This window comes from Bos indicus, chromosome 2 (assembly GCF_029378745.1).
Source record: "Bos indicus isolate NIAB-ARS_2022 breed Sahiwal x Tharparkar chromosome 2, NIAB-ARS_B.indTharparkar_mat_pri_1.0, whole genome shotgun sequence".
NCBI lineage: Eukaryota > Metazoa > Chordata > Mammalia > Artiodactyla > Bovidae > Bos > Bos indicus.
In genome coordinates this window covers 97,226,746-97,250,747 of record NC_091761.1, presented here as the reverse complement: position 1 = coordinate 97,250,747, position 24,002 = coordinate 97,226,746, and the positions used below count along the sequence as shown (strand labels likewise).

General features: G+C 38.2%; 1 protein-coding gene across 41 annotated transcripts in view; it reads right to left on the bottom strand.

Annotated features, from left to right (window-relative positions):
• Positions 1-23,424, bottom strand: part of MAP2 (microtubule associated protein 2) — a 297,668-nt gene extending 274,244 nt beyond the window's left edge. For 19 of the 41 annotated variants that reach the window (XM_070771173.1, XM_070771167.1, XM_070771163.1 and 16 more), the window contains exon 1: positions 23,160-23,423. The gene's annotated coding sequence lies outside the window, so the exon portion shown is untranslated. Of the gene's footprint in view, positions 1-23,159 lie in introns of all 41 variants that reach the window. The other 22 variants (XM_070771233.1, XM_070771260.1, XM_019976163.2 and 19 more) reach the window with 5 other exon arrangements.
• Between the last annotated feature and the right edge of the window lie 578 nt (positions 23,425-24,002).

Sequence of the window (24,002 nt, the reverse complement as noted above, 5' to 3'; positions counted from 1 at the left end):
ACCTGAACACAAAGGGTGTCTTAGTCTACACAACAGGAAGGCCAAAGTCTCAGGTCCATGTAAAACTCAGGTCTGGGAGAAAAAGCCAGGCAGCTACTGTGGTATCTCATTGCATTCCTCCAGTCATGTAGCTAGATATTAGCTCCAGAAAAGGAAAGAAGACGTGGGCAGAAGCAAGCTACTGTTCTGCCAGAAGAAAATAATTGTTGGCTTTAAAGGACCTACACAGTCCTACCTAGAGTACCTAGACAGGTAAGATCTAAGAAAATATCTGCTCTCCAACTGACACTGTCAAACTTTTGAAGTCTTGGGAAATGAATACAGCTCTCTGTATTTGAATTTGGCATGGACGAATTAAATTTCAATAGGAGGCCAGAATTTAAATTCTGCAGAATTTACTCCACTTAAATAAAATAGTAAAATGGTGTGAGGAAGCGGACTTTTTGAGTCTCTCGATTATTAGTTCCACAAAGAAGAAACTGATTACCATGATCTGAGAAAAACCAGGTATATTTATTCAAACTTGGGTGGAGAGATAAGACAGCTAGAATCTCCTTCCCCTCCTGTCTATTTTAATAATATAATTTTAGACAATTTTGTTGTTACTATAAAATTGCTTTCCTTGGCTCATTCATGTCCAGATAGTTCTAGGTTAACTACAGACACACCAAAAAATTCCACCACTGTAAATTTACAGTGTGTTTCATTTTTGTTCATTAAATAGCCAACATTTTCAAAATAATTTAATGTACAAAGCTTTTATTTTTAATTTTTAAACTGAGATTGGTGATGGTGGCAGGGTGGGTAAGTATACCCAAGCTATTCTTGGGATTTTTCTTTTTCAATAAAAAAGATAAAATATACACTGTAACATTAAAGCTAAGTCAAAGGAGGAAAAATAATCCCAGGCAGACCCTTGGATGCAACTACAATCAAACTGTTGACAAAAGGCTAATATAAATCTAAAGAACACCAGGTATAGTCTGTCAGGACCACATTCAGCGGTCTATTAAAGTTTCCTTCACTTCTGTTTGTTACTTTAATGAATAGAACTGCAAGAAAGTATATGAAAAGTGACGCTTTTCTAAAATAATTTCACTTTTTCTAAAAGCATGTCAAGCTTATAACTACAGTATGGAATTAAACTGAGCCATTATAAACTTATCTACCCCCTCAAATCCAAATAATTTTTAGCATTTGCTTGTGTGGCATCTTGCAGATACATCTCATGATGTAAAACTAATTCTGTTATGGCATTCTGTAATGGGCAGGAAACAAAGATACTTAGTTTATGATTGTCAAAAAAATATGTGGCTTTTTGTTCATTTAGTTTATGGTATGTTTTATGGCCTATAGACAAAAAGAAAGGAAACACTTTGTTTTCTGGTTGAGTTTATACGCACATTTTACCAAAACACGCTGCCTAATACCTCAAAGCAAAATTGCTATTATGAGTAATTTTCTTGGAAGATGTGGGTGTCTGAAAGGTTTGCCAATGCATCTGATTATCATTCCCAAGTTTAGTTCTGTTGATAGAACATGATTTTCTTGATCATCTGTTATAAGCCATCATAGTTAAGATGTCACATAAAAATGACATCTTACTCTCAAAGCAGACTATCTATGGGCCCAGTAGGATCTTATGTTCTGAGCGATGTTTGCTTTTCCATAAGAAACAAGAGTACTAAAAAAAAAAAAAAGAAACAAGAGTACTAACTTTTCTCTTGGCTCCACCCATATTTTTGGCTACATATTTTAAATGTGTTGCAATTTCTGTGCCGAAACACCAGTGTCACATAGCTTTAGGGTTTTAAGAAAACACAAACACTGAAACCACACTCTTCTCAATCTGTTCTGAACAATGATTATGATGTAGGTTTTACTTTCATGTATGTTCACTATCACTCTTGGCAAAGCAGAAATTGACATTGTGCATCCCACAGTGTTTGGTTTTTTTTTTCTTTTAGTGTAAACAGAAACCCCTCTCTAGCAAGCAAAAAGACAATAATGATATTAGTTGTCCTTATTGCCCACTAGATGTGCTAGAATAGGACTGTGCTTTTATCAGTGATTCCTGAAATTTCTTCAAGAGGGAACCATTTTTTAAAATTTTTATTTGTTTTTTAATTCATGAAAAATTGATTTGCAATTTTGTGTTGGGTTTCTGCCATACAACAACTTGAATCAGTCATAACTATACACACACACATATATCTATCCCTTCCTTTCTGAGCCTCCCTCCCCTCCTCCCACCCAACCCCTCTAGCTCATCACAGGACACCAGTCTGGGCTCCATCATTTTTAAGTGTTTCTAACCAAATACTTTACTAGCGTGTGAGATGAGTGCAATTGTGCGGTAGTTTGAGCATTCTTTGGCACTGCCTTTCTTTGGGATTGGAATGAAAACTGACCTTTTCCAGTCCTATGGCCACTTCATGGCAAATAGATGGGGAAACAGTGGCTGACTATTTTTCTGGGCTCCAAAATCACTGCAAATGGTGATTGCAGCCATGAAATTAAAAGACACTTACTCCTTAGAAGGAAAGTTATGACCAATCTAGACAGCATATTGAAAAGCAGAGACATTAGTCAAGGTTATGGTTTTTCCAGTACTTATGTATGGATGTGAGAGTTGGACTATAAAGAAAGCTGAACGCGGAAGAATTGATGCTTTTGAACTGTGGTGCTGGAGAAGACTCTTGAGAGTCCCTTGGACTGCAAGGACATCCAACCAGTCCTTGCTGGATATTCACTGCAATATTCACTAGAAGGACTGATGCTAAAGCTGAAACTCCAGTACTTTGGCCACCTGATGCGAAGAGCTGACTCATTTGAAAAGACCCCAATGCTGGGAAACATTGAGGGCAGGAGGAGAAGGGGACGACAGAGGATGAGATGGTTGGATGGCATCACCAACTCAATGGACATGGGTTTGAGTGGACTCCGGGAGTTGGTGATGGACACGGAGGCCTGGCGTGCTGCCGTTTGTGGGGTTGCAAAGAGTCAGACATGACTGAGTGACTGAACTGAACTGAACCGTGATTAGTATCTGAATACTAGAATAATTCTCTTAGATTATAAATCCAAAACTGAATGGGGATACAGAAATATGCCATATCCTTCTTGGAAAGTTACTGATTATAGAATCAGACACAAGCAAGGCTGCATGCAAACTAAAAGGACACATCATGTCTTCTTCAGAGTAATGCTGGTAATCCATCCAGCATCATAGTTTCTTCTTCTTTTTTTTTTTTTTGTTTAACATTTTGGCCATGCTGAGTGGACTGTGGGATATTAGTTCCCCAACCAGGGATCAAACCTACACCCACTGTAACAGAGGCAGGAAGTCTTAACCACTTAACCACTGGATCACCAGAGGAGCCCCACAGCTCCTTGATTTATGATTTTTAAAATGTAACAACCAAATATTTTCTGAAGTGTGGCATTTTATAAAATGTTTTAGAATTTTTAAATTCACTATTTAAAAATTGCCTCCAATTTAAAAAATTTAATGCAGAAACATAATGTTTTTCACATTTCTTCAATGGATATTTGAATAGTAAACTAGTCTCAATCTCAAAGACGACTCAGTTTGAAAATAGTCATTATAATTAAATTCCAGGTTAAATAAATAACTCACATACCCCTGGAGAAGTCAGTGTAATGGAATCTAAATTATACTCTAATTTTCATTTTCCCTCTAACTACTTAAAAGTAATTTTATTAAACTGCAACCAAAAATTTACCAAAGATTTCAATTCAGATTAGCAACCCAATTCAAGTTCAAATTTTAGACCAATAGCTCTGTCTCCTTATACATAATACTGACTGGCTGGATTTAACTGGAATGTATACTTACACTTGACCTGACAGTGCAATGCAGGTGTAATTCAAGTCTTTTAATTATAATATACTAATTAGTATTCATGTGTTCACTGTATATTATTTAGGCATAAATTATTAATTTTCTTACTGAGATTAAATAACATAATTAATCCTACAGCAAAAACAAATATTGGATGGAAAAGTCATACAAATTTCTATTTTAGTCTCCAAGAAAAGTAAAAGTTGGAGGTCCTAATTTCCATCACTGATTTGAGACAAATATGCCAAACTTCCAATCAGTTTGTTGGTTTCAATGGTTAATCTTCTTGGCAAATCAATGCTTACCTTTAAATTAAGTTAACCTAAACAAAATAATCTTGGGCTCCAAAATCACTGTGGATGGTGACTGCAGCCATGAAATTAAAAGACGCTCGCTTCTTGGAAGAAAAGCCAGGACAAGCCTAGACAGCACATTAAAAAGTACAGACATCACTTTTGCCAATAAAAGTCCGTATAGTCAGAGCTATGCTTTTTCCAGTAGTCATGTATGGATATGAGAGCTGGACCATAAAGAAGGCTAAGTGCCGAAGAACTGATGCTTTCGAATTGTGATGCTGGAGAAGACTCCTGAAAGTCCCTTGGACTGTAAGGAGATCAAACCAGATAATCCTAAAGGAAATCGGTCCTGAATATTCATTGGAAGGACTGATGCTGAAGCTCCAGTACTTTGGCCACCTGATGCAAAAAGCTGACTCACGGGAAAAGGCCCTGATGCTGGTTATTGAGGGCAGGAGGAGAAGAGGGAGACAGAGAATGAGATGATTGGATGGCATCACCAACTCAAAGGATATGAGTTTGAGCAAACTCCAGGAGATAGTAAAGGACAGGGACGCCTGGCCTGTGTAGTCCACGGGGCCGCAAAGAGTTGGACATGAGTGAGCAACTGGGCAACAACAACAAAGCAAAACAATATAGACTTCAAGCACACTAGTGTCCTTCTTCACCTTATGAAATGCTGATATCATTGCCAAGTAAGTTCTCCATCACGGTGAACTTTCACAAGAACCCACTAAGAAAGCAATAATCTAAGGTGAAGAAGCCTTTATTTTACTCAGATTTGGGTGTAAACATGAAGTAACTGCTCTTTGAGTGGATGGAGAAGAGATTAAGAGCGTAAATTAATGAGGAAAATACTTGGTATACTTAAGTATTTGACCAAAGTTAACTCCATGGATGGAAACTCAGTGTTGCAGACAAGCATCCATTTAATCAAAGCAATCAATAGCAAAAGGTAAACAGAACCATAAACCAGCATTATTCAGTTCAACAAATAATTATCAAGTGTATAGTGTATGCCAGGCCCTCTGCTAGGTATTGAATTTATGATAACGAATACGACGGTTCCTTTCCTCAAGAAGCATAAATATCCAGCAGGAGAGAAATACAAAAGCTGATCTGGTTTTGCAAGATAAAAGCAATTGCTGTTTAGTCACTAAGTCATGTCTGACTCTTTTGCGACCCTGTGGACTATAGCCTGCCAGGTTCCTCTGTCCATGGGATTTCCCAGGCAAGAATACTGCGGTGGGTTTCCGTCATTTTCAGGAGGATTCTTTGCACTGAACCACCTGGGAAGTCTGGAAAACAAATAGCCACGGGGCCAGCGGGGCGGGGGCGGGCATAATGGAAAGACTAGAGCAAGTAGTTTGTGGGGAGACCTATAGTAAGTTTGGTAGTTCTGAGAGAGGCCAAAATGCAGGCGGTGGCTGAAAATAGATGGAAAAGATATCATGCTTATAGATTTGCATAGCTTTACAGTTATGTTAAAAATACACTGAAGGGAGGATTTTAAACAGAAGAGTGATCTGGCTAGATAAACAGTTTAAAAAAAATCACTTTCATTCTTCTAAAGACTGAATATAATGTGAAAAGGTTGGAGGCAAGAAAATCAATAAACTAAATGGACAATCAATTCAGTGAGAGTAGAAACAAAAAGAAAAATTTGAAAGAAATTAATATTTAGGAAATACATTAGGAGTCTAGGATAACTTTTGGTTTCTGACTTGGAATAGTTCCATTACCTAAAATAGAGACTGTAAAAAGAATCTAGGATGAATGTTGAAATAAGTTTCATTACGAACATAATGAGTTTCAGGTGCCTACAGAATGCTAAGTGGAGCCACTCAGCAGGCAGTGCGGTATAGGAGTCCGACTCTCAGAAAGAAGCCCCAAACTGGAGATACAAAATAGAGGGTTGGCAGAATACAGGTGTTTGCTAAGCTTTAAAAATGGAACCAATTGACCAGTAATAGTAATGGATCCAAACCAAATAAGATATTGTGTGTGTGTGTGTGTGTGTGTTTAGGTGACAGTGGGGGGAGGAGGAAGAGGCCATAATTTTAAACATTTATTGGCTAATCAAGCCTCTTATTATTTCAAGCACTAACTGAGACCTAGTCCTTAGCTATTTCAATAGTACAGAAATTATTCATTAGCTTATATAAACCTTATTGTCATATAAAAGGCAAAATCATGGATGAATGTTTTATAAAAATGTGTATGACCCCCCAAGCCCCAAACTTTTAAAAAGTTCTTTTATTCCTTCACTTTCATAGTTTGTACAAAACTAAATCAATATATTTATAGTTTTCCTTCCTCACTGATAGTTGTTTTCTTCATTACAGATCTATGATGTCTGATTGACACCAAATACTAGGATTAGACCAAGTTCAAATGAACATATACCTACAAGAGTTATGTGTAGCCCTTTGGACTTATTCTCAAAGTACTTAAATTTGTATAATAATACAAATAAAAACTAATTTATCTGTGAAAATCCTTGGATTTGAAAGCTCTCATAGATTTTTGTTCTACTGTGAACACAAAAAATTTTGACCAAGGTCGTGCATAATCTTCCTATTTTGTTCCCATGTGGCACTGCCTTGTATTCAAAGACCTCTATTTTGATTCATAAAACCACATGAAATGCAACTCATGCCAGCACTATAGTTAAATTTACAGTCCTGCTATGGTACTAATGCAGTGACTTCCTCAGTTCTGTGCACCGTTATCTTGTAATTTGGATTCAGTCCCAGCAGAATTAAAGTACTGTTCCTCAATTAATTCAACTACCCAGAGTCCTAGACAATCTGTGGGTTGTGTCCACTTAGTTCCTTGTAAATCACTTCCCTCCTAGCCTTTCAATTCATTTGTGACTTGTGCATAGTAGAAAATCTCCCTGAACCCTTTTCTCACTGTGATTGCATTGGACATTATCTGAAAAGAATGGCTCTCATTATTCCCCTTTGATAATTTACATTTTAATTCTAGTTCCCAAACAGCTGGCCTCTGCTTTGAAAAATGGTACAACAAATCCTTTGGGCATTCTGCCCTCTTCTTCCCTTCCTTTCCAAAGCATCATGTCCTCCAAAGGACTTACATTTGAAGCAGAACACATTCTCAGAGAATTTAAATGGATATATGAAGATCATCTAGCACTAAGAAGAAATTTAAAGGATTTAGGAGAAATGTTTTCTCCACAATAAGTCTGATGGATTATTTTTAAACTTAATATACAAGAAATAAAGCACAGTATCATATATATTAGTGAATAAAATGCGTTTTGCCTTTCTATTGTAAAACAATTTTTTTCAAAAGCCATTGTTCTTTCCTTTTAAAATCCACACTGGCTGAGAAGGGCAAACATCTGCCAAGTATGTAGAGTTATATCCATCTTTTCCTAAAGCATTGTCTTAGTCTCATCTTTCCAACAGCTCTGATTATTCGCATCACTCATTCTCATTGTTTTTGTTGTTGTTTAATTGCTAAGTCATGTCTGACTCTTTGCAACCCCATGGACTGTAGCCCACCAGGCTCCTCTGTCTATGAGATTTCCCAGGCAAGAATACTAGAGTGGACTGTCATTTCCTTTTCCAGAAGATCTTCCCGACCCAGGGACTGAACTCATGCTCCCTGTGCCTCCTGAATTACAGGCGGATTGTTTTTACCCGCTGAGCCATCAGGGGAAGCCCTCAAAGGACTATCAGTTCACAAAGGACTGTAAGTACTAATAAATGTGGACCTTAGCAATCACAAGTAGCTGTGAAACTAAGTAAGTAAGTGTTCGTAGTCTCCTAAATGACAAACAAAACAAAGCATCAATGTGGGCTCTGAGAAATAACAATGCAAAGTAAAGCCTGGAGTTACACAAGTACCCAACAGATACTTCCCCTCTCTGTTCTCTCTTCTATTCTTTCTAACCTCAGAAATGGAGAAGACACGTTTACAGACCTTCAGTGATGAGTCATCTTTATGTCTCTGTACACTTTCAAATGTTTAACTTTTCAATTTTATTAACTTCAGTGGTAACAAAATAAAAGTCAGTAAATTAATATTTAAGTGTAAAACGAAATGAAATTGTTATTAGAGTTGTACAGATTTTTCCAATTTGGGGTCCATTTTTATTCTATTATTAGGTTATATTACAACTAACTGTATAACACAGTTTTTCCAAATGTGAAGTGCTTGTATCTTAACTACATCCTGTGCTGCGGATACATGTACACCTAGATTTTATGATGGTATACAATAGTAAATTTGACCACCAGAGAACTGTGCCATTGAAAAGTTAGTTTTCACTCCTTCTGGAGGGACGTTGACCTGAGTTCAGAAATGGCCTGCCAGTCTAAGTCAACAGCAGTTTTTTCAGCAGCATTTTCCACACATGCCTTAGCCTAAACTAGGGCTCCTCAGCTCACTGGTAGGAACAGATTCTCCACATACATAACCTTCTATGCAGGTCTAAGAATCTCTGAGCAGCAGCATAACTTGGGAAAGGCAACTATCACTGTTCAATTTCTTTTCCTCGTGCTCTTTCCAGAAAAAGCTTTCTGAATCAATTTATTAAGAGTTATCACACAATAAGCTATACTTTATCACAAGATATAAAGATATGGTTATTCTGTTTGTTACAAAATCTACAGTGGTTGCTCTTAGGGGCTTCCCTGATGACTCGGTGGATGAATAATCCTGCATTGCAGGAGACACAGCAGATGCGTGTTCAATCCTTGGGTCGGGAAGACCCCCTAGAGGAGGAGAATGGCCACCCACTCCAGTATTCTTGCTCATGTTTTTGATGTGCTTTATAATATGAAAAATATACCCCACAGAGTACTGAAAAGTAATTTTCACCTTGAAATGGTCATTTAAAATAATGGATATTATCAAGGTTAAATACGTGTGCTCCATTTACATCCTTCTTTACAGACTATCTCCATTTAAATCTAATATATATAATAAAATGTGGTTTTTTCAGCATGAGAAATTCAAATTGTATTTGCTTTAGGAAAATATGAGCCCATCTTTTTACTATGACTAAGTTAATACTCTTTAACCTGACCCTCTTGCTAATGTTCGAAATACTTTGTATATTTCACTAACAATGAAATTAGTACAGAATCACGCCTTAGTCTCTCCCTCTAAATAGGTTGGTGTATCTATGCCACACCATATGTAAAAATTCTCGGCCTACTATTAAGTCCTCTCAAATTCACCTTGCTAATCTTAAAAGGTTGCATTCCTCACTTTGCTCCCTAGGTCAAAATCCTTCACTGATTCCAAAGGCCTTATGGTAATACCAAAATCCCAGTAAAGCCTAGAATTTAAGGACCTCTACACATCCAAGACCACTTACCCATTCTATTCTTTCCCCAAAGAAATCTCCCATCACAGACAATATTGTTTACTGTGCTCTTTGTCACCTCAGTGTCTTTGCTTCTGCTATTATCCTACCTGGGTGTTTTCTAAACCCAGCCACATATGCAGCCCCACGCTGCACCGTCACTTCCCACATAAAATCTTTAGCTTCTGCACATGGTGGTCTATTTCTCTCCTCTAAATTTGCATAGCACTTACGAGACACGCTGTTCTTTATCATTTATCTTAGTGTGCATTATATTCTTTTTGATATTAGTTTTATGTCTTATGTCTCTAGTGAGTGGAAACTAGAGAAAAACAACACGCTGTATATTTTACAGTCCAAACTAGAGAACATGTTGTATACTGTACATTCCACAGCATAAGCATGGTTGTATATATAGAAGAAAATTAATCACTTTCTTGTTTTTATTAAAGCCTTTCACTAGTTTTTTGAAGTAACAGTTTATATTTGATATTTAGTGACATCTCAATATTAAAAGACCAGTAAAGCATCTGCCTACAATGAGGGAGACCAGGGTTCAATCCCTGGGTTGGGAAGATCCCCTGGAGAAAGAAATGGCAACCCACTCCAGTATTCTTGCCTGGAAAATCCCATGGACGGAGGAGCTTGGTTGGCTACAGTCCATGGGGTCGAAAAGAGTCGGACACAACCAAGCGACTTCACTATCATTATGCTTAAATAAGATTCCAAGAACACTATTTAAAGCTTAATATATATTTGAATTATATGTTGGTTTGTTATTAATATGTTTAATATTTAACTTGAGGAACTGCTAGTCTGGGAGATAGAAATATCATTCCAGCTAACTGCTCCATGTTAAAGCAATTTACATTACATAATTAATTAACCCTAGAAACAAAACAAAATGGAAATCAAGAAAAGAAGCTTGAAGAACAACAACAATAATTCAATTTTTCTTTGCAAAATAAAAACACTTTCTCCTAAATTATGTGATTTTTGAAAATGTCCTATAAATAATATTACATGAAAGAACAAAAAATTTAATAGCTTTGTCTTCTATTGAGAAAAATGTCTAGGAAAAAAGTAAACAGCCCTGAAATATGCCAAAGTATAATCAATCAAAAGTCTGGCACACTGTATTTAATGTTAAGTTCAGTAGAGCATTACACTTGGTCTACAAATATTTGAAAAGCACATTTAAGTATTTTCACATAAGCAATATATACATGAAGAGGCACACTAATCTCAAAGATGATTCAAGATCATCACGAAATTGGATTAGTTCACTTACTGAATTTCAGGGCATTTAGGCCATTACCTGTAAGAAGCAAAATATGTGTAATTAGGTTATTTAATTCATTTATAAATTCTGATACCATATTGGTTGTTGCTTGGTATCTGATTTGTTTATAACCAAAGCTGCTATGGGGAAATAGTCAAAGAACACACTCATATTGAAACTGCAATGATTTTTGTGACTACTTTTCTCAAACATGGATTTGTAATTTTCTGTTTAGATTTAAAAAAAAAAAAAAAAAAAAACTTAATTTCAGACCCAAAATGGCTGCAAGGGTTAAAATTAATTATATAGGTAATACTCCAGTATCTCAAGAAAATGACACAGTTTAGGATACCTATGTTTAGACCATTTTATTAGACTATATCAACTGAAGTCTAATCTTGTCTCTACCATTGATTTCTAATTTTCTAAATTATTTTTCTCTTGTTATTTAAGATATCAATGAATGTTACAGATATATCTACAGGGATTTAGAAGACATAATTAATCTCTGAAAACTCTTATAAGAGTCTCAAAAAGAATTGCTTCTACTACCTTAAAAATTAGAATGCACTGTCAGTTAAATAAAAGTCAAACCCTTTATCATGGTCAAGAGAACCCACAAGGCCTGAAATCTGCCTTCTGCTCTTATTTCCTGTCCCGTTACCCTCTACCATGGCCATGAGACTCTGCTGCCACTGGCTTTGTATTTGTTTCTCAAATATGCCAGGTTTCTTCCTGCTCTTAATGCCGTTGCTTTTTCTGTTCCCTCTGCCTAAAAATTTTTTCCCCAAATATTCGTTTTCTTGGCTACTTTTCATTATTCACGTCTCCAAGAGCAGCCCATCCCATCCGAGACAAGCTCTATCGTATGTTTTTGTTTTCCACTTCTTCCAATAATTTTTTATGTCTGAAATGCTTAATCATTTATTTGTTTACAAGTTAATTTCTGTCTCCCACTATTAGAATATAGGCTCCATGAAGGCAGGGATCTGTATGGTTTGTCCCAATATCCTGAATATTCAGAAAAGTTCCTGCTGCATGTTCGGGATCCAACAACCATTTGTTAAATAAATGATTTATGAACCATGATATTTGAAATACGTTGGGCACACTAGACTGATATTTTAAATGGAAGTAAAAGAGAATATCTATTTGTCCTGTAGTGTTTAAAAATGTTAAAATTTGATGACTCCGAAATTTTTTTAATAAATTTTCTCCTATTTAGAACTAAAAAAATCTTCAAGATAAACACTAAATTTCTTTTCATATAAAGGAATATCTGTACAAGAATTTTTTACATTTCAGAGAGTTTGGCAATTTTAAAAAATAATAAGCTATAATTTTTCAAGTGAAGTGATTAATAATATCCCTGTTACACATACTAATTTTGCATGAGGAAGTTTACAAATATGTGTTGCCTGTAAAATAGCATGTATAGATTATTCATAATACAAAAGTTAAAAATGAATTATTCCCAAGAACATCATTTACTATGATATTATTTTAACTCTTTATGGATCATTTGGATTTTCAGACTGGTCAAATTCAGTAAATCACATCTAAGAAGAAGAGGACAGAATATCTTATTTCAAAAGATTTGCTTTCATAGGTATGGATTGCTGCTGCTGCTGCTGCTGCTAAGTCGCTTCAGTCGTGTCCGACTCTGTGCAGCCCCACAGATGGCAGCCCATCAGGCTCCCCCATCCCTGGGACTCTCCAGGCAAGAAAACTGGAGTGGGTTTAGGTATGGATTACTTATGTGCAAATAAGATGGTTTTTTTTCTAGATTATGGCTCAAAATAAAGATATTCAGGAGAAGCTAATATGCACAGCCCATTCTATCTCAAATGGTCATGGAAAACGTTTTAAGGAATTTTGTTCCATCCATTCAATGATAAAACAGTAACTCCAATTTTGATTAATGATTAAATATGTCCATTTAGAGAATTAGGACATACTATATAACATTCTCTAACAGAAAGAGGACATTAGAATTCCTTCACTCCCTAAATAGTGGTATAGTTTCAGTTTTCACTGACTAGGAATATATTTCTCTTTAAATATTTAAGCATGGTTTCTGCTCAATTTCTTTCCTCCAATTTGCCCATCATGCTTTTCAAATATTTGTCAACTTAAGACTCTTATGATGCCTAAGCAGTGTGGGTACAAGTGAAGCTCTACTGAACACAGTAATGATGGAAATACCTAATTCTTATTTAATTTTCTGTCTCCTTGGATGAGGCAAAGAAACAAGAGGCATGGAGCACTAGAGGCAGAGAAAGAGCAAAACATACAAGAGTAGGAAAGTTAAGAGGGAAACAGACACAGACATAGAGGCCACAGCCTTTCTAGCTCACTTCCTTTTAGCTAAAAATGTTAAAGCTGGGGAGACACAAAAGGAAAGCTATTTCTGAGAAAATTTCATAGTGCTATAGGTCAAAAAGAAGCTTCCACCTGGCTATTTTTGTTGGATTTCTCTGTACACAGAGTCAAGTTTAAACACAAACTCAATCAATCTGGAGGCATCAGTATGGATAGTTCAAGTTCAGAGAAAAGCTGGGCACACATCCCCAGAGAGTTTAAATGTCTGTCCTAAGAGATCCAAACCACAGGAATGAACCTGGAGCAGCAGCCTGGTCAGTGTTTCCTGGACCAGGTTTACTCTCACCACGTTCAGTAGTGGAGCTGGCACGGAGCTCATTGGAAGGGCCTTAAAATGCTGAGTCTCTCCTTCTTTTATATTCATGTGAAAGTCACAGTTGAGTCACAAAGTAGGGGAGGTATGACAGGCAGATCACCCCACCCTTAGGTCAGAGAACAGGAATATAAACTAAATTGGAAGAAGAGTCAGAGTGAGATGGTTCTTCATGGGCAACTCCTTACCAAGAGCTGAGTCTGACCTGAATAACAATTTTAGGCCTGGTTCCACCACTCAGAATCTCAGGAAAGTCATTTAACCACTCCCTGTCCCAGTTTCCTTACACGCACATCAGAGGTTCACACCATTTGCTCCTAACTTATACGTACTTCGCAAGTCTTAAGAACTGATGTCCCTTCTGCCACAGGGCAGAGGCACAGAAAAATACACTTTATGTTTCCATTTGTACAAGCACAGAATCCTTCTAAGACACTAATTAATAGAGTTACAAAAAGTCACTCTGTATATAGACTATAAACATATTAAGCAAAAGGAAAGGATTTCATTAAAAATAGGTTTGCTCAATATCAGTTTTTTAATAGAAATCAATATCAATTTTTTAATAGAAAAATTAGGATTCTTCTCCCAAAACCTGATGGAGGTCTCTCAGAAAGGGCTGAAATGGGGCAGTGAGACTGTCCTAGATTGTATAAAGTTTAATAACTTACAATTTTGATATGGACCACCTTCATTTAATATGGTTCTACTCAAAATAAAGTAAAACCACACCGTAATCATGGAACTTATGACTGAGTCTAAAAGTGATAAGCACTTTTAAAAAATCCACAAAATGTCAATTTCACCAAAGACCAATTAATAGCCTATAATAGTTTACATCATACAATCATGAATGAGGCAAGCTTTAGTTTGAGATGCAATGGCCAAACCCATTTAAATAAACCCTACATCATACCCACTTCGTGGTTTCATAAGAGACATAGCTTCCAGTAGGATGCTTGGTGCTTTCTCAGAAGTAAAATTTCTAAAGTTTCATCAATACTGGTTTCTCCTCTTTAAAAAGAAGAAAATCTGCATTTTACATGCAATAGCAATGTCATATGCACTTCCTAAAAGATAAATTTAAGTGACTAGTATTTCAATTTAGGACACTTGATCAACATGGAGATGCTTTGATATTGAGCACCAGATTTAGCTTTATCATTTCAATTCAATAATGGACAATGGAATTTGGATCATATCTCTCAAAACAGAAAAATATAGTAATTATTTGAAATTGGTTAATTTGATTTTATGAATGAAAACATATAGCATTGTTTTTCCTATAAAAGTGTATTTAAAATCAATATTCTCATGTGAACATCAAAGTATAATTTTCAATTTTTTATAAATCAACTGTATAACAATTTATCTCATTAAGAAAAAATGGTATATATAAATACTAATACAAGGCTAACAGCAGTACATGAACCGAGAACTTCCAAATGTACAAGCTGGATTTAGAAAAGGCAGAGGAACCAGAGATCAAATTGCAAACATCCTTTGGATCATAGAAAAAGCAAGAGAATCCCAGAAAAACATTTACTTCTGCTTCATTGATTACTTGAAAGCCTTTGACTGTGTGGACACAACAAACTGTGGAAAATTCTTAAACAGATGGGAATACCAGACCACCTTACCTGTCTCCTGAGAAACCTGTATGCAGGTCAAGAAGCAACAGTTAGAACTGGACCTGGGACAATGAACTGGTTCTAAATTGGGAAAGGAGTACATCAAGGCTATATATTGTTTGCTTATTTAACTTCTATGCAGACTCAGTCAGTCAGTCAGTTCAGTCGCTCAGTTGTATCCGACTCTTTGCAACCCCATGAACTGCAGCATGCCAGGCCTCCCTGTCCATCACCAACTCCTGGAGTCCACCCAAACTCATGTCCATTGAGTTGGTCATGCCATCCGACCATCTCATCCTCTGTCGTTCCCTTCTCCTCCTGCCTTCAATCTTTCCCAACATCAGGGTCTTTTCAAATGAGTTAGCTCTTTGCATCAGGTGGTCAAAATATTGGAGTTTCAGCTTCAACATCAGTCCTTCCAATGAACACCCAGGACTGATCTCCTTTAGGATGGACTGGTTGGATCTCCTTGCAGTCCAAGGGACTCTCAAGAGTCTTCTCCAACACCACAGTTCAAAAGCATCAATTCTTCTGCGTTCAGCTTTTTTTATAGTCCAACTCTCACATCCATACATGACTACTGGAAAAACCATAGCCTTGACTAGACATACCTTTGTTGACAAAGCAATGTCTCTGCTTTGTAATATGCTGTCTAGGTTGGTCACAACTTTCCTTCCAAGGAGTAAGCCTCTTTTAATTTCATGGCTGTAATCACCATCTGCAGTGATTTTGGAGCCCAGAAAAATAAAGTCAGCCACTGTTTCCCCATCTATTTGCCATAAAGTGATGGGACCAGATGCCATGATCTTAGTTTTCTGAATGTTAAGCTTTAAGCCAACTTTTTCACTCTCCTCTTTCACTTTCATCAAGAGGCTCTTTAGTTCTTCACTTTCTGCCATAAGGGTGGTATCATCTGTATATCTGAGGTTATTGATATTTCTCCCTGCAATCTTGATTCCAGCTTGTGCTTCTTCCAGCCCAGCGTTTCTCATGATGTATTCTGGGTATAAGTTAAATAAGCAGGGTGACAATATACAAAGTGCTTCATGTGAAATGCCAGGCTGGATGAATCAAGATTTCCCAGAGAAATATCAGACATGCAGATGATACCACTCCAATGGCAGAAAACAAACTAAAGAGTTTCTTAATGAGGGTGAAAAGAGGACAGTGAAAAATCTGGTTTAAACTCAACATTCAAAAAATAAGATTAGGCATCCAATCCCATCAGCTCATGGCAAACAGAGGGGGAAAAAGTGGAAGCAGTGACAGAGTTTATTTTCTTGGGCTCCAAAAATCACTGCAGATGGTGACTATAGCCATTAAATTAAAAGACACTTGCTCCTTGGAAGGAAAGCTATGACAAAGCTAGACAGTGTATTAAAAAGCAGAGATATCACTTTCATGACAGAGGTCCATATAGTCAAAGCTATGGTTTTTCCAGTAGTCATATACAAATGTCAAATTTGGACCATAAAGAAGGCTAATGCTTTCAAACTGTGCTGCTGGAGAAGACTCTTGAGAGCCCCTGGGTTTGCAAGGAGATCAAATCAGTCAGTCCTAAAGGAAAACAGTCCTAAATAGTCATTGGAAGGACTGATGCTGAAGCTGAAGCTCCAATACTTTGGCTACCTGATGAGAACAGCCAACTCATTGGAAAAGACCCTGATGCTAGGAAAGATTGAGAGCAGAAGGAGAAGGGGGCGACAGAGGATGGGATGGTTGGATGGCATCACCAACTCAGTGGACATGAGTTTGAGCAAACTCCAGGAGATAGTGAAGGACAGGGAAGCCTGGCATGCTGTAGTCCATGGTTGCAAAGAGTTGGACATGACTTAGTAACTGAACAACAACAATTCTGTGATTATTACATACACAAACAAATATCACTATGATAGCACTTTGGAAAACACAAAGTGAACAAATTTCGTGGACTAATAGGTTGTTACAGGTATTATGACTCCATATAGCAAAGACTTGTATGCAACAGATTGCAATCTTCATTCAAATGATACAATAAGTATGTGTAGTAAATTACAGAATCAGATCTTTTCCTAGCTATACTAGATGACACTAACATAAAAAGAATGCACTACTGATCCTAAAAATTTTTTTTTGGTTCTTTGTTTTCAAAGTGGGCCAAAGGAATGTGGTCTCATAAACGCCAGAAAAACAGGCAGCTTATTGTTTAAAATACTGTTTTGTTCAAAAACACAGTTGAAAGGAAAGACTAAATTACAACTTTGAGAGGCACAATACCCAAATAAAGTAATACAATTTCAAAGCTGAGAATTATTTAATTGTGATGCTTCCTAGTCAATAAAACTAGGAAACATTTTCTCATACCATTTTATTATATAATTTCACTGTTGTCCATTAGCAAGATAATACAGTGTTGTTGCAACTGTTAAAACAATACAACATGGGCAACAATAAACCCATTAATACTTTAATGCAATATAAAAGGTTCGTATCAGTATGAATATTCTATCTCAAACTAAATGAGCAAGTTTGTATATTTACTTACAAGTTTGTATATTTACTTACAAGTTTGCTTTAAATATAGGAGAACTAGATAGTTAAGCAATGAAATATACTAATGGACATTCAAGCACTATATTTTATGATCACTGAGAGATGGATTCAAGATGGCTAACGATAACACTGTACACAGCAATGTAACTAGGGATATTTTATTTAAAATTAAATTAATTCAGTTCAACTTAAGGGAACATCAATATAGTTAGCTAGCATAAAATGAAGACAGTGGACTGCCTGACAGATAATGACTTTACTGTGTGTGCATGCTCTATCGCTAAGTTGTGTCTGACTCTTTGCGACCCATGGACCGTAGCACACCAGGCTCCTCCGTCCATGGGATCTCTCAGGCAAGAATACTGGAGTGGGTTACCATTTCCTCCTCCTGGGGTTCTTCTTGATTCAGGGATCAAATCTACATCTCATGTACTGGCAGGCAAATTCTGAGACACCAGGAAAGCCCAGATGACTTTACTAGTCAGTTTCCATTTTACTTGATGTCAGGTGAATAAAATAACAAAATACAGTTAGCTAATCAAAATTTTCATTTGAAAGCAGTAGGTTGTACGGCTACACCACTTTTACCTTTTTCAAGTCATTTGAAGAAGGCTGGTAGGAACACAGCTGGGATAAGCAACTGTCTATAAGATAAGGGAATCTGGGTCAGCTTGGGTACAAATAATGGGAAGATGCAAGGCAGTAACTTTTCTTCCTGATTCAGAAACGCTTTCCAGAGAAAGGAAGCAGGATCAAAGGCTGGTATACAAGGAAAAGTTTGTTCAAGGCCAGAGTATATATAAGTCAAGATCAAAGGAAGGACCGAGACAGTGATGAAGCCCTGAGAAGAAGTTGGCATAAAACTGTATGTTAAATGAGAAATATAGATATAATGGAAAATACATTACAATAAAAATGGCAGGTTCTATTTTCTAAAAATTGGTGTTTTGTTTTTTGGCCAATACAAATTGAAAGCAAAGAGCAAAGGAAGAAAAGGAAGGAAGGAAGGAAGGAAAATGGGTAAAGAGGAAAGGAAGAAAAAAAAGAAAGCAAGAAAGAAGTCCAGCTGTGTGATCTTAGAAGCTTAATTATTTTCTCTAAAATGCCTATTAACATAACAGGCTCCTCTGTCCATGGAATTCTCCAGGCAAGAATACTGGAATGGGTTGCCATTTCCTTCTCCAGGGGATCTTCCCGACCCAGGGATCGATCCTGTGTCTTCTGCATTGGGCAGGCGGATTCTTTTAACACTGAGCCACCAGGGAAGCCCCAGTTTATATATATACAAATATTTATACAACTGTATATGTTGTTGTTTAGTGGGTAAGTCAGGTCTGACTCTTGCAACCCAGTGGATTGTAGCCCTCCAGGATTCTCTGTCCATTGGATTTCCCAGGCAAGAATACTGAAGCAGGTTACCATTTCCTTCTCCTTCTATATATAATTATAGAGAGAGAATACATATATGAGAAAAGGAGGTTAGGTATACAGGGTCTACATTAGGACATTCACATACTGATACACAAACAGTTGTCTTTGAGGTTTGGGACAATACTGTCCCCATGTGCAGCTCCTTGTGTCCCATATCTGAAATACAATAACTGCCCATTTAAATGTTATTTTTTTTAGTTATTCCCCATTACAAAAGAAACAAATCCCTCTAACTTGATTTGAAGATTTCTTAAAGCCAGGAGCCCTGTAGTACTTTTTGTGTCTCTACACTTAGTCCCCAGGAAGATGTTCTGCATCCAGTAGAAATATAATAGACACATAACAAAATACATAACTGATGCTGAGGCTGAAACTCCAATACTTTGGCCGTATGACTCGAAGAACTGATTCACTGGAAAAGATCCTGTTGCTGGGAATGATTGAAGACAGGAGGAGAAGGGGACAACAGAAGATGAGATGGTTGGATAGCATCACCGACTCAATGGACATGAGTCTGAGCAAGCTCCAGGAGTTGGTGATAGACAGGGAAGCCTGGTGTGCTGCGGTCCACGGGCTCTCAAAGAGTCAGATACGACTGAGCAACTGAAATGAACTAACAAAATAAACAAATAAATAAGTTGGAATAAATGCTCTCCTAAATGAAGAGTAAAGGCTGTTTGTAATAAGAGTAACAGCATTGAAGACAAAATGCCTGGAGAAGACTAACATTCAAACAGGAGATTACAAAGAACAGAATGAAAGGAGACGAAAAAAAATCAGTGAAATGATCAAAATACTGCTCACACTTAAGAAGGTTTAGATTGAGTAGATCAAATTAAGAAAGGCGTAGAAAGAACTGAAGTACAAAAGAACAGACATATCAGAGAGAATCAGACATGACTCAAAGAGCTTAATAGCATCTTTACCTGATATACCAGAGACGTAAGAGTTTATAATTGTTTCAGAATATTATCTTTAGTAACATTCACTAATGCATTACTAATAACTTACCTAAATGACTGCTTTTAGGATTAAGGAATATGACATTGTTCTGGGGGTAGTGTTATTATCCACTGTAACTGTTATTTTAGATTCTTTATCTTAATCTGTCAAGAGGAAATTAAGCATTGAAAGGAATTCATTAACCAAAGCGATCAACTTGAATACTAAAATCTCCAAGTTGGTTTCATATGCTCAATCTTATGGGGACATCAATGAATATTTTAAGGATGTACATACGGTCATGTGCATCTAAGCAAATGTTATAACTATTGCATTTTAAAGTCCAAGAGCACAACCCCATTTTTCAAAAGCATAGCAATCCAGTCTGCTATCTAGATGCTAGTAAAATTTTACCAAAAAATGTGTATCATAAGAAAACATGCAAATATACGCCAATAAGCATTCTTCTTCCTTTTCCCTTCTGATGTGTTTAGAAAATCTGCAAATTGATTTTAAGCCAAAAGTGGTAAAGGAATGAAATTATTCTTTCAGGTTTAGGGGATGCTGTGCCAAGTTTCATTTCTGGCAGCATATTTATGACCAAGTTCAAGATCCTTGAAAAGAAATATGTAAAAGAGGAAATATCCCTTTAACCTTAGCAGAGCAACAGAGTAGAGGCTGCTGTGGGAAGCGAAAGGCTTCTGCCTTACGAGGGTGTGCTGCTGGTGTTTGGTTTCCACTGAGAGGGTGCTTGCTCTCTCAATGAGTTTGAAGTAGCTACTAGGATGAGGTAATGGCTGTGCCAGTTTCACTGGGTCAGGCTCTGTCAGCACATTCTTTCTCCTTCTCCTCCCTGAGAAGGTGCTGTAAACACGTCATCCTAGGAGAGTTGCTACAGAGAATGAACAAATCCTAAATTCGAAATTCCTGAGAAAGCTGGCTCTGCGCTTGACAATCTAGACAGAACTAGAAGCTTAAAGGAGCATAGATAGAGTCACAATAAACAGGTTATTTGATAGAGGTGAGGGAAAAGGAGAAAAACAGAGAAAATGGACATTCATGTATAAAAAATTTTTTTAAAAGAAGCTCAATTTTTAATTGCTCAGATCTACAGATGTATGTTAAGCAATTTTCTGCTTATGGGGAAAAAAACCTTTAGGAAATTAAATAATACTGTAGCATATCATGAAATACTAAAAATTGAAATTAAATAAAGTACAGGCAAACAGCACGTACCACTGATCCTAATGGCACAATAGCTCTGCTCAATGCAAATTGTGGATTCCAGATATAAAACTATGATAATCAGATAAATTTATCAGGAAATCAACCTTAAAATACACACACATAACAATACTTTTTATTGAAAAGAGAAAAATGCATTTCATCTTTTCTTGGGAAGGAAATGTTTCTGTGCATGAAGAGGGGGTGATTGAAACGCCCATGATATTTTTACAGAGTCATAAAGATTTCTACCAAAATACATAGCAATTGACCAGCTAAATGGGTGTTTTGTGTCACATTCAAGTGAAAGGCTATAATCTTCCTCTTGGGCATTTTAAAGAGCTTTTATTTATTTAATCTATTTTCATTGCCAAAAAAATTATAATTGCCCACAGTGAAATGACAGGGTTACAGAGCCATGCGTTATACTGGGCTGGTACCTGCCGCTCAAGCATGGGGCATTTTGCATAACATGGCTCACATAAAAGGCTTTGTTCTCCATCGCCTCACTGCGGCTACAAACCTCAATTTCAGTTAGCAGTCATTTTCTCTCCCAGACCAATCATTTCAAAATAAATCATATTTTTGACATTTAATACCTTACCGATATTCATTAATCCCTTTGCTTCACATCCAAACTTATATACCACCCAACAACATATATTTATTTGTTCTGCAGTACAAATTTGATTCACACCATAATCCCCAAACCTTCAAGGAAAAATATTTTAAGACTTGTCTTTTAAGTACTACTCTCTTTTGCAAAATTAGGTATATATTATACGTGCGAATGTGTTTATGTGTGTGTGTTTGTGGTGTGTACCACCATACACCTGTGCATGCTTTTAAACAAAAACCCTTCACACTGAGTCAGTAATAAAGGGTCTATGTCCTGGAATCATTATGCTAAGGGCTTCCAGCTGATGGCACCCAGCAACTGTTACAAACGGGCTTGTAGCTAATGAAAGCTTTTTAATTTTCTGACAAAATCCCCAAACCCTGATGCCAGGCAGTATAACATCCATTTCCAGTTTTCAAGGATGTTTTTTTCTGACCCCATCCATTTTACTATCCCCTCCTCCCTACACACACCCAAACACACATCCCCACTCCCGGCTCCTATCAAACACTCTTTCTTTAAATTTTCATCCTTAAACAAGAGACAAAGTTGGGGAAGGAAGACACCCAACACTGCAGCCCCCAAAACGCCTTTTAAGAAGAAAAAGAAAAGAACTGGTGGACTGTAGATGCTGCCTCCCACTCCCATCTCTTAGACGTTCAAGCTCATCCAGACTCATTTTTTCGTATCCCGCCCTCCATCGAGACCAGACATTAATTTTTCATTTTCCTAAAACTATAAACATTCGTCAATCTTTCTCTTCCAGCTGTGTCTGGGACAATTACAGGGAAAATGATTTCGAATTGACAAGGTTTCTTTAACTTACTCATCCGTCAGTGTGCAGTTCTCTGCAGTTCGATGGACCAAAAACAAAAGAAAACCTAAACAAAAAACCTCTACTTCGAAATTCTCTTTTAGCCCAGTATAATTCATTCTCTAGCTTTCCCCAGCTCAGGTAATATTAGCTTTAAAGACAAGTATCCTAACCCGATGTAAGTTTCCGGGCGCTTCAAAGTGGTACCTACCAAGGTCACACACCCTTCTCCAAATCCAGAGCCCAGGTACAGCCCTGGTCCCCTGCTGCGTAGGAGTTACACCTAGAGAGGCTGGGCCTGAAGCTGCCGCCAGGTGGGAGACAGCTCCACCAACCTGTGCCTGCTCCCAGGACACGGGATGAGACAAATCCCTTCCCATCCCCGTTCCTTCCCTGGGCTCCTTCTCCTCCCTCCACGCGGTGGGCGAGGCAGGAGAAGGGAGAGGCACGTTTATACTGAATCAGAGGTGGGGAACGGCTCTCTTACCTGGGCGCGGAAACGATGCACCCGCAGTCGCCGCTGCCACCGCTCAGGGACTTGAGGACCTAAGGTCCTCTGGAGAAGGAGCAGGGGGGTGGGTGGGGGTGGGACAGGGCAGGAAAATAAGAAGGAGAAGGAGAAAGAAAAGAAAGAAGCGGAGGGGAAGAAAAGAAAGAGAGGAGGCGGTGGAGGATGCTGTCGCCGCGGCCGCCGAGAGCCCGCGCAGCCGGAGCTCCCGGCCCAGTCTGAGCGCCGCCCTGGCCGCCGGCTCCCCGCGGCCACCCCGCCCTCCGCAGGCCCCGCCCCTCGCCCCCCACAAGCCCCGCCTGAACGGCGGCCCGGGCGGTGGCGGAGGCGGGGCTGGCGCGGGCACGGCCACAGTGTACTGGAGGGGAGCGCGGCCGCCCCGCCTTCCGCAGCTGTCGGCCCGCCGTCCGGCGGGGACCGCGAGGGTGGCAGCCTCAGAGCGCAGGCCAAACCCCAGCCACTTCGGGCTTGGGACTGTGGGGGCCCCCTTTAAAGAATCCCTGCCCTCTCCGCCACCAGAAGCAGAGTGAGACGAGCACCTTTGGGACAGAGGGACCCATTGGACCCTTTTCTGATATCCTTGGTGAACTCGGAGTGGCTGGGGCGAGGAGCGGGGGTGGCGTCAGCTTTAGTCTCTCAAAGAGGAGTCCCCCATAGAGGCCTCTCTTTTCCCTTCTCCATCACTGTGACGGTGGGAGTTCCGGTTACCCCTCAGTGAAGAGAGCTCCCTGGCCTCCCTCCACATACCTCAAGACAAGTTGCATCCAAAATAGATAGGAAAATTGGGGGGAAGCGTGACGACAAACAATAACTCCTCTCAGT